The sequence below is a fragment of the Jatropha curcas genome, chromosome 7 (assembly GCF_041381405.1).
Source record: "Jatropha curcas cultivar XTBG-Jc1 chromosome 7, XTBG_Jcur_1.0, whole genome shotgun sequence".
Classification (NCBI taxonomy): Eukaryota; Viridiplantae; Streptophyta; class Magnoliopsida; order Malpighiales; family Euphorbiaceae; genus Jatropha; species Jatropha curcas.
This window is the reverse complement of record NC_143157.1, coordinates 18,278,765-18,291,389: the sequence shown is the minus strand read 5'-3', so window position 1 is coordinate 18,291,389 and position 12,625 is coordinate 18,278,765. Positions and strand designations below refer to the sequence as shown.

Genomic DNA, 12,625 nt, shown 5'->3' with positions numbered 1-12,625 from the left:
TTGATATAGATCATGAATGCAATTAATTGCTGGATATTAAATACTATTGAGGATTTATACAGTTATGACTATATATATAAAAGGTTATTGTGTTATGATGATTAGTTGGAGATATTGAAAGTTTGGAGTTCAATTGGGAATGTTTTGTATTCATAGTTAGCATACAGGATGATATCAGCATGACAGGACATAAATTCAACCAGATTGTAGCGTCTCGGCTCGGTTCATTCGGGTTAACGGGTGGACCGGGAAGGGATGTTACAATGGTGACCCTATGGACGAAGTAAGGCTATTGGAGGCGAGAATAGCATGTTGTATGGCATATGGACCAAGAATATGAGAGGGGAGACACGGCGTAATGCTCTCCGCCGCCCCGGGGACGGGATGCGAGGCCCGGCCCTAGTGAGCTAGGTGCGGGCATCATGTTTAGCAAAAGGGACTGATGTCTCCATAGAGAAGGAGCTCTATGGACACTATAGGGCCGAGGGCCTATAGTGCGCATCTCTCCTGCAATGGGGGTTTCGGTATAGGCAGGACTATGCCGCTCGGGATGCCCGAAGGCATTGAGCCCATATACGGTAGTGCAAGATCCTTGGATAGACATTGCTAGATGAGGCCTACAGTCGGAAAGGATGCTAAGACCCTTCGAATATGCATGGCTGGCCTTGGCTATGAGCAAAGTCTAGGGGTTGTGGTAGTAGAGTAGTGGTTGAGAATGGGTATCAGTTTTGAGAAATGTAATGAACTTTACATAGATTTTTTTTAATGAATATTACATCAATCTAAATAATAAAGATTATATATATAATCTCAATTACATGACAAGCTAAAAAAAAAGTCTAACCAAATAATCTAATTAACCATGTAATGTAATTCTTTCCATTATATACATGATCCATCATACCAAACATAACTTAGAGTCACTGTGTAAGGTAATGCAATGAAAAATGAATATAATTAACATTTTGTTATCATATTTGGTCATATAAGTGAAAGTTAAAAATACATATATTATTGTAATGTGTGAGATGGTTGCTCGTCTGTCTATTAACAGTAGCGGAATCAGGAATTAGATCTAGAGGGACTAAAAAAAAATTTCAAAAATTTAGGGGTCAAATAAAAAAGGTGAAAACTAAAAAAAAAATTTCATTAGAAATCAGGAATTATGCTCTATACTTGTTGAATTATCTATTTTTAATTCCATTAGAAATCAATTAAAATTAAATTATAAATAGATTTTGTTTTTCTTGGGGATTGAAATTGATCAGGTTAGACTTAGAAGGAAGAAAGAAAGAATCGGAGTAGAAGGTGGGGTCTAATTCGAGACCAATAATTGAGCAATTAGGGCCGTTGGATGTATTAAATTCTTTTTCTCTGAGTTTATTTTTGTGTTGGCTTGGTGGGACAAACTATTTAATTACGTCAAAACATAGAGACAAAATCGTATTTTTATCTTTTTTTTTTTTTTTTTTAATTCATTAGGCCTTTTATGTATAAAAAAAAAAACCAATGGATATGGTCTCAATAATGCACTGATCAATCGGGTCAACTGGAACCTAATCATGAACCGCACATAGGTTTTCCTGTTTTTCATCTTTGCCTTTGTGTGCACATTTCAGTTTCTTTAAGTTATAAACAAACTGTGCAAGTCAATGATCCGAATGAACAGTTTCATCGATAGGCTATTCTATTTGAGATGTTGCTTGCTCAAAGTAGTTGTGATGTAACCCTTATTTTGTCAATTTGTTCAACGCTTATCGCATATTTCAATTTGGATGTTCCCTAACTTTTCTAATTTTGAGCTCTCATATAAGGGATTGGAGAAAGAAAATCAACTAACTACTTTAGTTTTGTATTAGTAAATTGTGCGTCTAAATCTATATCTAAAACAAATTTTGTGAATAAAAACTGCTATTCCTCATATTTTTTTCCCCTTTTATTATTTTTACTTTCTTTTATTTCCCCAATATTCTTTTGTGAATATAAAGAATATTATGAAAAATTTTTATATTTCATTATTTGTTTGGAAAAGTATAATTTATATATGTGAAAGGTATTTTTAGAATAAAATTAAATGGTTTAATTCATAAAAACGCACCTCTAAAATAAGATTTATCTCTCTTCTACAACGATAAAATTAGACTATGCATGAAAATCTTTCAATTCCATGAATTAATAGTCCTCCATTTTTTCGAATCCCTTATTTTTAGAATTTAGTAATATAATCTTCAATTTGTTCTTGTTACACTATTTAGTCCTTCTGATTAAGAGTAAATTTAATATAATATCAAGCAATGTAACAGAAAAAAGTGAGAGACTTATATAATTTTTAAATTTTGAATATAAAAGTTTTGACTAATGTATTTCAGATAACAAGAGGATAAACTAGTAGCGGCCAAATATATAAATTCATCCCTATATTTAATTATGCAAAAAAATTTTGTGGAATCTGAAACTTTACATTAGGCTTATTGTACATGTATCTGAAATTATGATTTTGGTAAGATCCCACTTTTTCCCACACTATAGCAATAATATTTTTTGGTGCTTTAAATTTTTATATACAAAATATTAATTTGATATATGTGTTCACTATGATTTTTGAAACAATTCAATAGAAAATAAATGTTCAATTGATATAATTTTAAAAGTTGGAATGTTTAATAGAAAATTTTTGCTAAGTTGAATTGTTTAATAAAGCAATTTTGTACGTTAAAGTGTTTAGTAGTTTTAATAAAATAATTTGAAAAGTTGGAATTTTGATGGTTTGTGATTGGGATTGCTATTTGCATCATGTCTACTATGAACTAATTATCCAGTTGATTATCTAATTAGGTTGGATCATTTTATTCCCTCCGATTCTTTGGGCTGATGCTTGTAGTATTGACTTTTTGAAGTAGGTTTTCTTTTTCTTCTTGATTTCTTATGTAATAAAAAAAAAGTGTTTAACAGATCAAAGTAAAAGTTGACGGCACGAGTTTTTTTATACAACACATGAGTTAAGTTATCCATTTAGCCAAATTGAAATGCACTCTTAACAGAAATATGAATAGCCAAAGCCACCATGGGAGTTCAATTCCATCATGTGTACTGTATATTTATTTTCAGTTCCTATTAAATCTTTTGGAACATAATGGAGCACTAGCAGCAGTTAGCGCCCAAGGAAGAGATGTGCCTAAACCAAATTCTCAATCTATATATATGTTGCTCTAAAATTCACAGTTTCAAATTCATATATACTACTCGTCCCTTACGCCTCTCTTTCCTTATTCTATTCATAGAAATAATATCAGGGAATCTCTGTACATATTTAGCTGTCTACTTATTACAGCGCTATATTGAGAAAATAAGCTATAGAAGAACTAAGCTTAATTGTTTCTTTCTTTCAGCATTCTTATCTTATGGCCCTTTTAAGCAGAATTGCTCTAATCTTTCTTCTTGCATTACTTTGCCTTTCTCCATCTTTGGAGGCAAGAAAGCTCCCTCAAGTGGAGAAGGCTATTCCTAGTGAGACTCGAAATCTTTCCAAGATTGATAGAGTCTTGCAGTCAGTTACAAGCTCTCGAATTGGACATTATCAAATCTTGCAACCATTTCCAAACCCTGGAGGAACTGGCGATTCTCGAGCTTTACGTTCAGCTCCGAGGCCTGGAGCAGGACATTATCAAATTGTTTCAAGCCCTGGAATTGCTAGAGGCCAGGCTCTGCAATCAGTTCCAAGTTCTGGAATTGGTGATTATCGAACTTTGCAGTCAGTTCCAAGTCCTGGAGTTGGAAACTAGAAAATTTCTTTATAAAATTATAGGCATATTTACATTTCCATTAGGTATAGTTGTGAATGTTCAATTATAAGCAAGTGGCTTGAATCAGGATTGGAAGACTATGAAAAGTAGTATATTATTGTGATTGGAGTTAGATTTTGGAAATTGTATTTCTGACTATTTATTTTTGTTGAAAAAGGAAAATTTGAACAAAGAAATAAAAGAAAAGTAAGTATTACATTTTTATGTTGAAAGGAATCCATATTTCATACATATCATAATGCACACATGAAATTATATTGACAAATGACAAGCTCTATTTTTGAGTTTCTTCTAAAATTCTCATTTTCAGGTACTGTTGAAATTTGAAGGAAAGTGAAAGAAAGGTGCATTTGAAAATGACTGAAAAGGGAAGTTTCCTAATTGTAAATTTCTTGAATACATGGAACAAAAAAAAAAAAAAAAAAAAAAGGTCAAAACAAAAAAAATAAGTTCCTAACTTGAAGAATCTTTCAACAACATAAAGGAAACTACCAAGAGACTGATTTAATTTTCATCATATGGACTAATCTCAGTCTAGCATGTAAGAGAAACAATTATTGGATTTATGGCTCAATGGAGGATTTAAATTTTTTTTGTAGATGTAAGAACTAGTCAAAAAGTAATTAGGAAAAAAAAGATTAGAGACTGTAATTTAAACATTAACTGTTATTATTTTTGTATTTTAGCAAAATAAAAAATAATCTTGAAGGAAAAATTAATCACTATTAAATAAAAAATATTTAATAGTTCTATCAAAATCTAATTTTAATATAAGTAATAAAAATAAAAGAATTTACTAAATTCTAATAGACTAATTTTACTAATTTTTAAATATTTATTATATTTATTAATTTCAAGTAGGGGTGCAAATCAAACTGTTTATAAACTATTCGAAGTTTGGCTCGAAAAAAACTCGGTTTCCAAACGAACCAAGCTTGAACAAAACGAACCAAGCGTGTATCTAATTAACGTTACATGCATAGTCACATTAGCATATATACCTTTTACTATGCATTATATATAATTATAAGTAATATATAGGATTTCTTTTATATTAAAAATGAGCTAATATTATTATTATAACTAATACTCCAGTGGATAATAGTATAATGACACGTAATGTCACTATATACCGTAATATATAACATATTTTCTTATTAATTATGATAACTAATATTATGATTTTGAGAATATAGTTTTATAATTATCACTATTTTAATTATCATTGATATTTGAATATTATTATAATCATGTGTTTTAGTGTTTATAGTATTATTGAAATCACATTTATTTTAATTATAAATATTATTCAAATAAATACATTAATTGAAGAATTTTTTTATTATAATTATATCTAATATTACAACTATTAATATATTAAATATTATTATAATTATCTATATCTATAATCTATTTATCTATAATATATTTAGAAGTTCGAGCACTTTCATTTTATTAGTTGGAAAATAAAGATACTTTGATTTTATTTGATTATGTTAATTTTCTGTTTGAATTTAAATTCTATTAGGAAGTCTAATCTAATTCTAAATAGAAAGATATACATAGTTTTAATTGCTTTTTTATTTAATTATAATTAATTCTCTAAGCTAATACTATATTAGAAAATTATTACTATCTATCTATGATATATATAAAAGTACGAATGAGTGAGGAACATTGGGTTCCTAAAATGCCCATGCTAAGCTTATGAATTGACAAAAATATCATTACTAATCCTATTCTAATTATAATATCAATTTATTATTTTTATGATATTATAAATTTAATCTCATTCTAATTAGGAATTTGTCTTATCACTACGATATATATGTTTAATTTTAATTGTTTTTGCTATTGTGAAATTATTGAGGTTGCAATCACGTCTTCTTCTTATGATAAATATAACTTTAATTCTCTCTCTATTTATAAATTAATAGAATAATTTGTATTTATAATTTTTATAATTTAGATTTATCGATTTATAGATTATAATTATTTAGCAACATATTTTAAAGAGATGGACCATCTAATTAGAAAAATTTTAATTCTATTTATCGATTAAAATTATATAATAAATTTTAATCAGATTGATTATATTTGTATCCTTAATCATATTATTTTTATTAATTAACAAATCTTGTTTCATTATTTTTCATGCTAAGAGTTGAAAAAGGTCTCTACAAACGTGTTAGCAACGTAATTTTTGTCCGTTTCTAAAATTATAACTTACATTGATTTGTTTTGCCGTTGTTTAGAGTTGGTTCTGCAAATGGGTTAGCAATGGAATTTTTATTGTTGCTAAAGTTATAACCAAAATTCAGAACTTATTTTCGCTGCATATCTCTTTTCCTTCTTTAGTATGTTTGCACTTCCTTTTCTCTTTTCTTCCTCCCTTTTATTTTATATTTTATTTGATATTAAGATTAATATTTTTCAAGATAATATTTTTTATTTTTTTTATTTTTTTACTTTCAAGTATTTCGATGGAAGTAAGACAGCCATGAAAATTTCAATATTCGAATTATAATATTATAAATCATATATTTTTTGCATGTATAGAAATTCCTATATATATATATATAAGTACGAATGAGGGGAGGAAACATTGGGTTCCTAAAGTGCGCCTGCTAAGTTTATGAATTGACAAAAATATCATTGAGGACTTTAATTTTATTGGTTGAAAAATAAATGTAATTTAATTTTGATTGGTTATGTTAATTTCCTGTTTGAATTTTGATTGGTTATATTAATTTTCTATTTGAATTTAAATTATATTAGGAAGTTTAATTTAATTCTAAATAGGAATTAGTTTTAATTTTTTTTTTATAGAAAAACTGTTATTTTCTTATTTATTAAAATATTGAATCGTTCATGGGATTATTAGGGAAGACACATAAAGAAAGGTTGGATCTTTTTCTTTGACAATTGATAAAAAACTAGATTGTTGTAGGACTAAGCATATTTGGATTAAAATTAATTGAATAGGATCAATACAGCGGATTTGATTGTTATTTAAAAATTTTAAATATTTGATTTAATATAATAAATGGGATGTTTACTATAAATATTTATGAGACGTTTATCTATGTAGTATAAAATTATTGGTTAATATTATCTATGCAGTAAAATTCTAATATAATTAGAAGTTTAATCATATTCTAATTATGATATCAATTTATTATTTATATTATATTAATATTATAAATCTAATCTTATTCTAATTAGGAATTTGTCATATTATACCGCTACATATGTTTAGTTTTAATTATGCTTAACTATCAATTATTTGTTGTTTTTGACTATCGAAAATTATTACATTAAGCTCTTATTAATTTGAAATTATTGAATTTGTAATGATGTCTTATTCTTTCAGTAAGTGTAATGTCATTGTATGAATTGATACCATAATCTTTACCTTTTAGTGTTATATTTATTGTTAATCATGTATTATTTTTATGTTTTAACTCTTCTTATAAATTGATAGACTTAAATGCTTTCTTACATAATAAATATACTATCTTGAGTTTCCCCATCGTTGAAGTTGTGTGTTGGTTGATGCCTAAAAACATCCAATGCGAAAAGCCTATACAGCTTTTTTATTTCACTATTCACACATTATTATTATCCAAGTCCCTAACTATGGATAGGCTTATGAAGCTAAATTCATTGTATAATTAAACGTTATATTTTAATATATTTATTTTATATATTAGAGTATATATTTGATTCGTGATAGATGTACTCAAGATTTAACCATGATAATAAAAGAAAAATTTGTAATCCATTCAATTAATAAAAACAACACACCTTCACAATTTTGAAACATATTATTTATATTAAATCTTTAAATAAATAAATAAATAAATCATGATCATAAAAAAAATTTAAACGAGAAAAAGAATACTTTTAAAAATGATAAATGCAACAAGTAAGCACAACTGAGTATCAACGACCATAAATAACGTGCAATGCACATTAAAAAAATACTAATACTATTTACAAATAATACAGATGAAATATTCTTTTTAATGATATAATATATATTATTCCATATGAACTTTATATTGATATTTTGGATAATCCAAATTAAAAAAAAAAACTATTAAAAAACATAAAACCTGGATAGTTCAACGTGAATGAACTCCCATTTATAAACACGTAAATATTATGCCCTAGTCCATCATAAAGTGTGCTCGCTTCAAATTATCTTTATCACAGTTTCGAATCACAGGTATCTTTTTCGGCTCTTAATTGCAGTTTGGGTTTGTTTAGTGCTTTATCACAGCTTTTACTTATTTGTTTTAAAGAACGGCTTAGTTAGGAGTAAAAAAGATGGGAGATGGATTTAGGGTTCTTGATATTGTGAAGCCGTTCCTGCCGTTTCTTCCTGAAGTTCAGAGCGCTGACAGAAAAGTTCCCTTCCGTGGGAATGTCATATATACTGTGATCTCCATTTTCATTTTCTCGGTATATAGTCAACTCCCATTGTATGGGATTCATTCGACAACTGGTGCGGATCGTTTCTATTGGTATGCTTCAAACCGTGGGACTGTTATGGAGCTTGGTATCGTTCCAATTGCAACTTCTGGCCTAGTAATGCAATTTCTTGCTGGGTCAAAGATTATTGAAGTGAACAATAATGTTCGTGAAGACCGTGTCCTCTTGTAAGTTTATCAATCTTTTGTGCACTATTCTTAACCTAACATATACGGACATCGACATTTCTCAGTCACTAGAGACCTCTCAGACACTCTGGACAGGGATTCTTATCTTATTATTTATTTTATTTTATTAATTTCGAATACAGTTTAGGGCACCGTACCTCAAATACTACGGACACAAATACTACAAATACTAAAGACACGGGTCAGACACTTATCCTATTATATATTTAATTTTATTAATTTCAGACACATGAATACATTTGAAAATTAGTAGATTAATTTAATTTCATTTAAAAATGTTGAAATTCTTTAAATTGTCAATTTATCTGTAAATAAGCTAGTAATGTTGTGATTGTTTATTTATTTGAAGTATTAATAAATTATATTTGTTTAACTTGGCTTGCAACCTAACTCTTAACTAATGTCTTAATTGTGCAAATTGGTTGTACTCATACATCATTGTAGAATGATGGTTAATGAATAAAACCATTGAAATAAAATAATTAATACTACTTGTCAAAATTAAGTAATAAGAAAATATAACTTATCTTGAGTCTCACCTATACCCCAAATTAATTAAAATATATATATAAATAAAATAATAATAATTTAAAAAAAAAAAAAACAAGTTTCTGATCAGCTTGGTGTAGGCAACTAAACTCACTTATAAGCTCATGTGGTTCCACTTACTTGAATAGCATGTTTAAAATTGCCCTTGATTGATTTTTTTTTTTCTTTTACTCCTAGCAATGGTGCCCGGAAATTATTAAGCATCCTGATAGCTGTTGGTGAAGCAGTAGCGTATGTTCTTTCAGAGATGTATGGTAGTGTTGACCAACTTGGAGTAGGAAATGCCATTCTAATTATCATTCAGCTTTGTTTTGCTGGGATCATTCTTATCTGTTTGGATGAGCTTCTCCAGAAAGGACATGGATTGGGTTCTGGAACCTCACTTTTCATAGCAAACAATGTCTGGTAAGCTCTAGTCTCCTGTTTCTAGATATCTGCAGGTGAAAAACTTCCTTCCCTAGGTTGAGCGGATCGGTGCCGATAAGCTAGTTTTCTTTTCATGGAGTTAATATTAACATTTTCTACGAAATAGGGTATCTTAACAAGAGCTCTCCTTACAATATTACAGTGAAAATACCATGGGGAAAGCATTTAGCACCATTACTAGCGGAGGAGGTCTGAATTTGAAGGTGCTGTTATTGGCTTCGGTCCATCATCTGATTACTGATACAGACAAGGCCCGTGCCCTACACAGAGCATTTTACCGGCAAAATCTTCCAAATGTGACAAATCTGCTTGCAACAGTATTGATAAATGTAATTGTGACATATTTACAAGGGTTCCACGTGGTTTTACCTGTGATATTAAAAGATCCTCCTGGACAGCAGGGTTCATATCCAATCAAGCTGTTCTACACATCCAATATCCCAGTTATTTTGCAGTCTGCTCTGGTTTCTAGCACCTGCTTTATCTCCCAGGTAAAAAGATTCCTATGATTGGTTTGTCATTTAGACTGTGTTCCATGGCATCTTTTTAAGTAACGTTTAGCTTTTTATAAAAAACTGCTAAAACGATTAAACTTTATTAAAATAGCTAATTTTACCGAATATATCCATAATATATTAATTTTGTTTGTTTACAGTTGTTGTACAGGAGATAAGGTGGAAACTTCCTTGTGAATCTTTTGGGTAAATGGAAGGAATCTGAATATTCAGGTCGTCAGCCAGTACCTGTTGGTGTCCTTGCATATTACATGACTGTACCATCAAGCTGATTAAAGTTTTGGGAACTGTCCTCCTAGTCCTTCGCTTCTTACCCCCTCGTCCCCTCTCCTTTTTCCCTCTTGTAGTTATTTTCCCTCATGTTAGCTTCCCTGCTCTCTTTGCTAATGCTGGCAATGCTTCTATTCTTCTGTAGCCTTGTTAATGTGACCAATAAACCTTTCCATGCGCTTTTCTATCTGACTTTTATGTTGTCACATTGTGCATTCTTCTTCCAAACTTGGGTTGAAGTTTCTGGATCATCTGCTAAAGATGTGTCCAAGCAGCTGAAGGTATGTGACCTTAGAATTCTCTTTTTTTAGATATTTTGAACAAATTTCTTGTTTCCTAACTGAGCACTCTTCATTCATCACATCTTTTTAGGATTTAATAATTTGTTATATGAATTTGCCGTAGTTTAGTTTCCACCTGCTTTCTCACCTCTTTTATTTTGTATTTTGAGGAGATTGGATATATTATTCTCTTGTTTTGTCTGAGAACAATGTTATTTTCTTTATTATCTTTGGCTTTCTTGTCAAGATAGTCAAGGAAGAGATCCTCTCATGAAGCCTCAATAATAGGTCTATGGCATCACCTACGTTTCATGCCTTGCAATATGTGTTTGTGGGTTGCCGTTTGGGATTATCATAGAAAAGGGTGGCAATTAGTTAATCGTCATATAAACCCAAACATAAAAATGGCTCAATTATGGTTTAAAGGATTAGTTATATCTTTCCAAGACTTTTTCCTATAACTTTAAAAAGAATGATCTTTTTGTGTAAGAGACAACATCCCTCTTTTTCATTCTCAACCTTTGTGTGATTTCACTTAAGATTGTCATTAGTACTTTAAGGGATCAACCTGGTAAATCACAATTATTTTTGTGTCATTATTAAGTTGACACAATAGTATCCAATTCTGCAGGAACAAAATATGGTTATGGCTGGTCATTGGGAGTCAAACTTGCAGCCAGAGCTATATCAATACATACAAAACTTGCAACAAGAGATATATCAATAGATACCCACAGCTGCAGCTTTTGGAGGGATGTGCATTGGTGCTTTGACAGTGTTGGCAGATTCCATTGGCGCAATTGGTTCAGGGACAGGAATTCTTCTTGCAGTCACATTCATTCATCAGTACTTGGAAATCTTTGAAAAAGAGAGAGCCAGTGAACTGGGCTTCTAAGCTTACGTCTTGTTTAGAGTGACGATGGATGGTGGTGACAGAGAGCTCCCAGCAATTTTTGTGTGCTAAGAGATGCATGTAGGTCCTTTTGACGCTAAAGGTATAACTTAGATTTTAGCATAGATCATGGTAGGAGTTATTTTTATAATATTTTTAATATAGTTTTTGTTGGGATTTTTAGTAGTTTTAATCACTTCAGTTAGTTTTTATTCGGTTTTAATTATATATTTGTTCAAAGCTTCCTTGAAATATAAATCACTTGATCTTGAAGAAATTTGTGGGAATTTGATACAGAAAAGAGCATAATAAGCAAAACTCTTAGAGGCTGGCACGCCCTGGCTATGCAACCTAGCACGCCCGTGTAGGATTCAAGGAAAAATCCGCTCGGAGACTCAGAGCCTAACACGCCCTAGCCATGCGGACCGGCACGCCTGTGCCACAGAATGATATAATTCAAAGGCGTGATCATCTAAGCACGGCTCGTGCTGTGATCACCTTAGAACTCAGACTCCAGCACCTCCAGCCCGTGCCAATTGGTACATCCGTGCCGAAATTTAAGTTTTGTTTACGTCAGCCTAGTCTCCTCCACTTGCATGGGCCCACATGAAATACTTTCCTAACGTGCTAATCAAGTTTAAATCCTATTTAGATGCATGGGAGAGTCCTAATTGAGAAAAAATTAAAAGTCTAAACAATCTTCTATCTCCAAGAGATTTCTTTCTCAATAAAGACTCTATTTTCTAAATGAAGTTGGAGTTTTTCCTCAGGAAGTCTATAAAAAGAGAGAACCCATTCATTATTGAGATATTTGGTTCTACCATATTTTGTTCTATTGTTTTTCTTTCTCTCTAAAACTTTAAGTGATCAAGATTTGTGCCAAGATTCAAGGAAGCCGATCACATTATTTGTTGACTAGTTTTTATTTCTAAACTCTTAATCTTGTTTTTACTTTTCATTATTCACATTGATTATGGAATTATTTTCAAGTTTAATTAAGTTTTATTTAATAATTATGTTGAACTAAATTCTCATACTAGAGATTTGATGTAGCTTAATTTTTTTCCAATTTATAATATTAGATTTGCTTTTCTATGTTCAAAGTATAATTTATTATTGAACTTAATGCTTCCAAGTAGAATTTCTCTCCCCTGAATTGATTTATTTCATTAATCACTATCGGTAGAAAGGGTTTTTGATATGA

At 30.1% G+C, this 12,625-nt stretch overlaps 1 pseudogene; it reads left to right on the top strand.

Moving 5' to 3' along the window:
* The first annotated feature begins 8,135 nt into the window (after positions 1-8,135).
* LOC105635925 (uncharacterized) lies at positions 8,136-11,437 on the top strand (annotated as a pseudogene).
* The last annotated feature ends 1,188 nt before the right edge of the window (positions 11,438-12,625 follow it).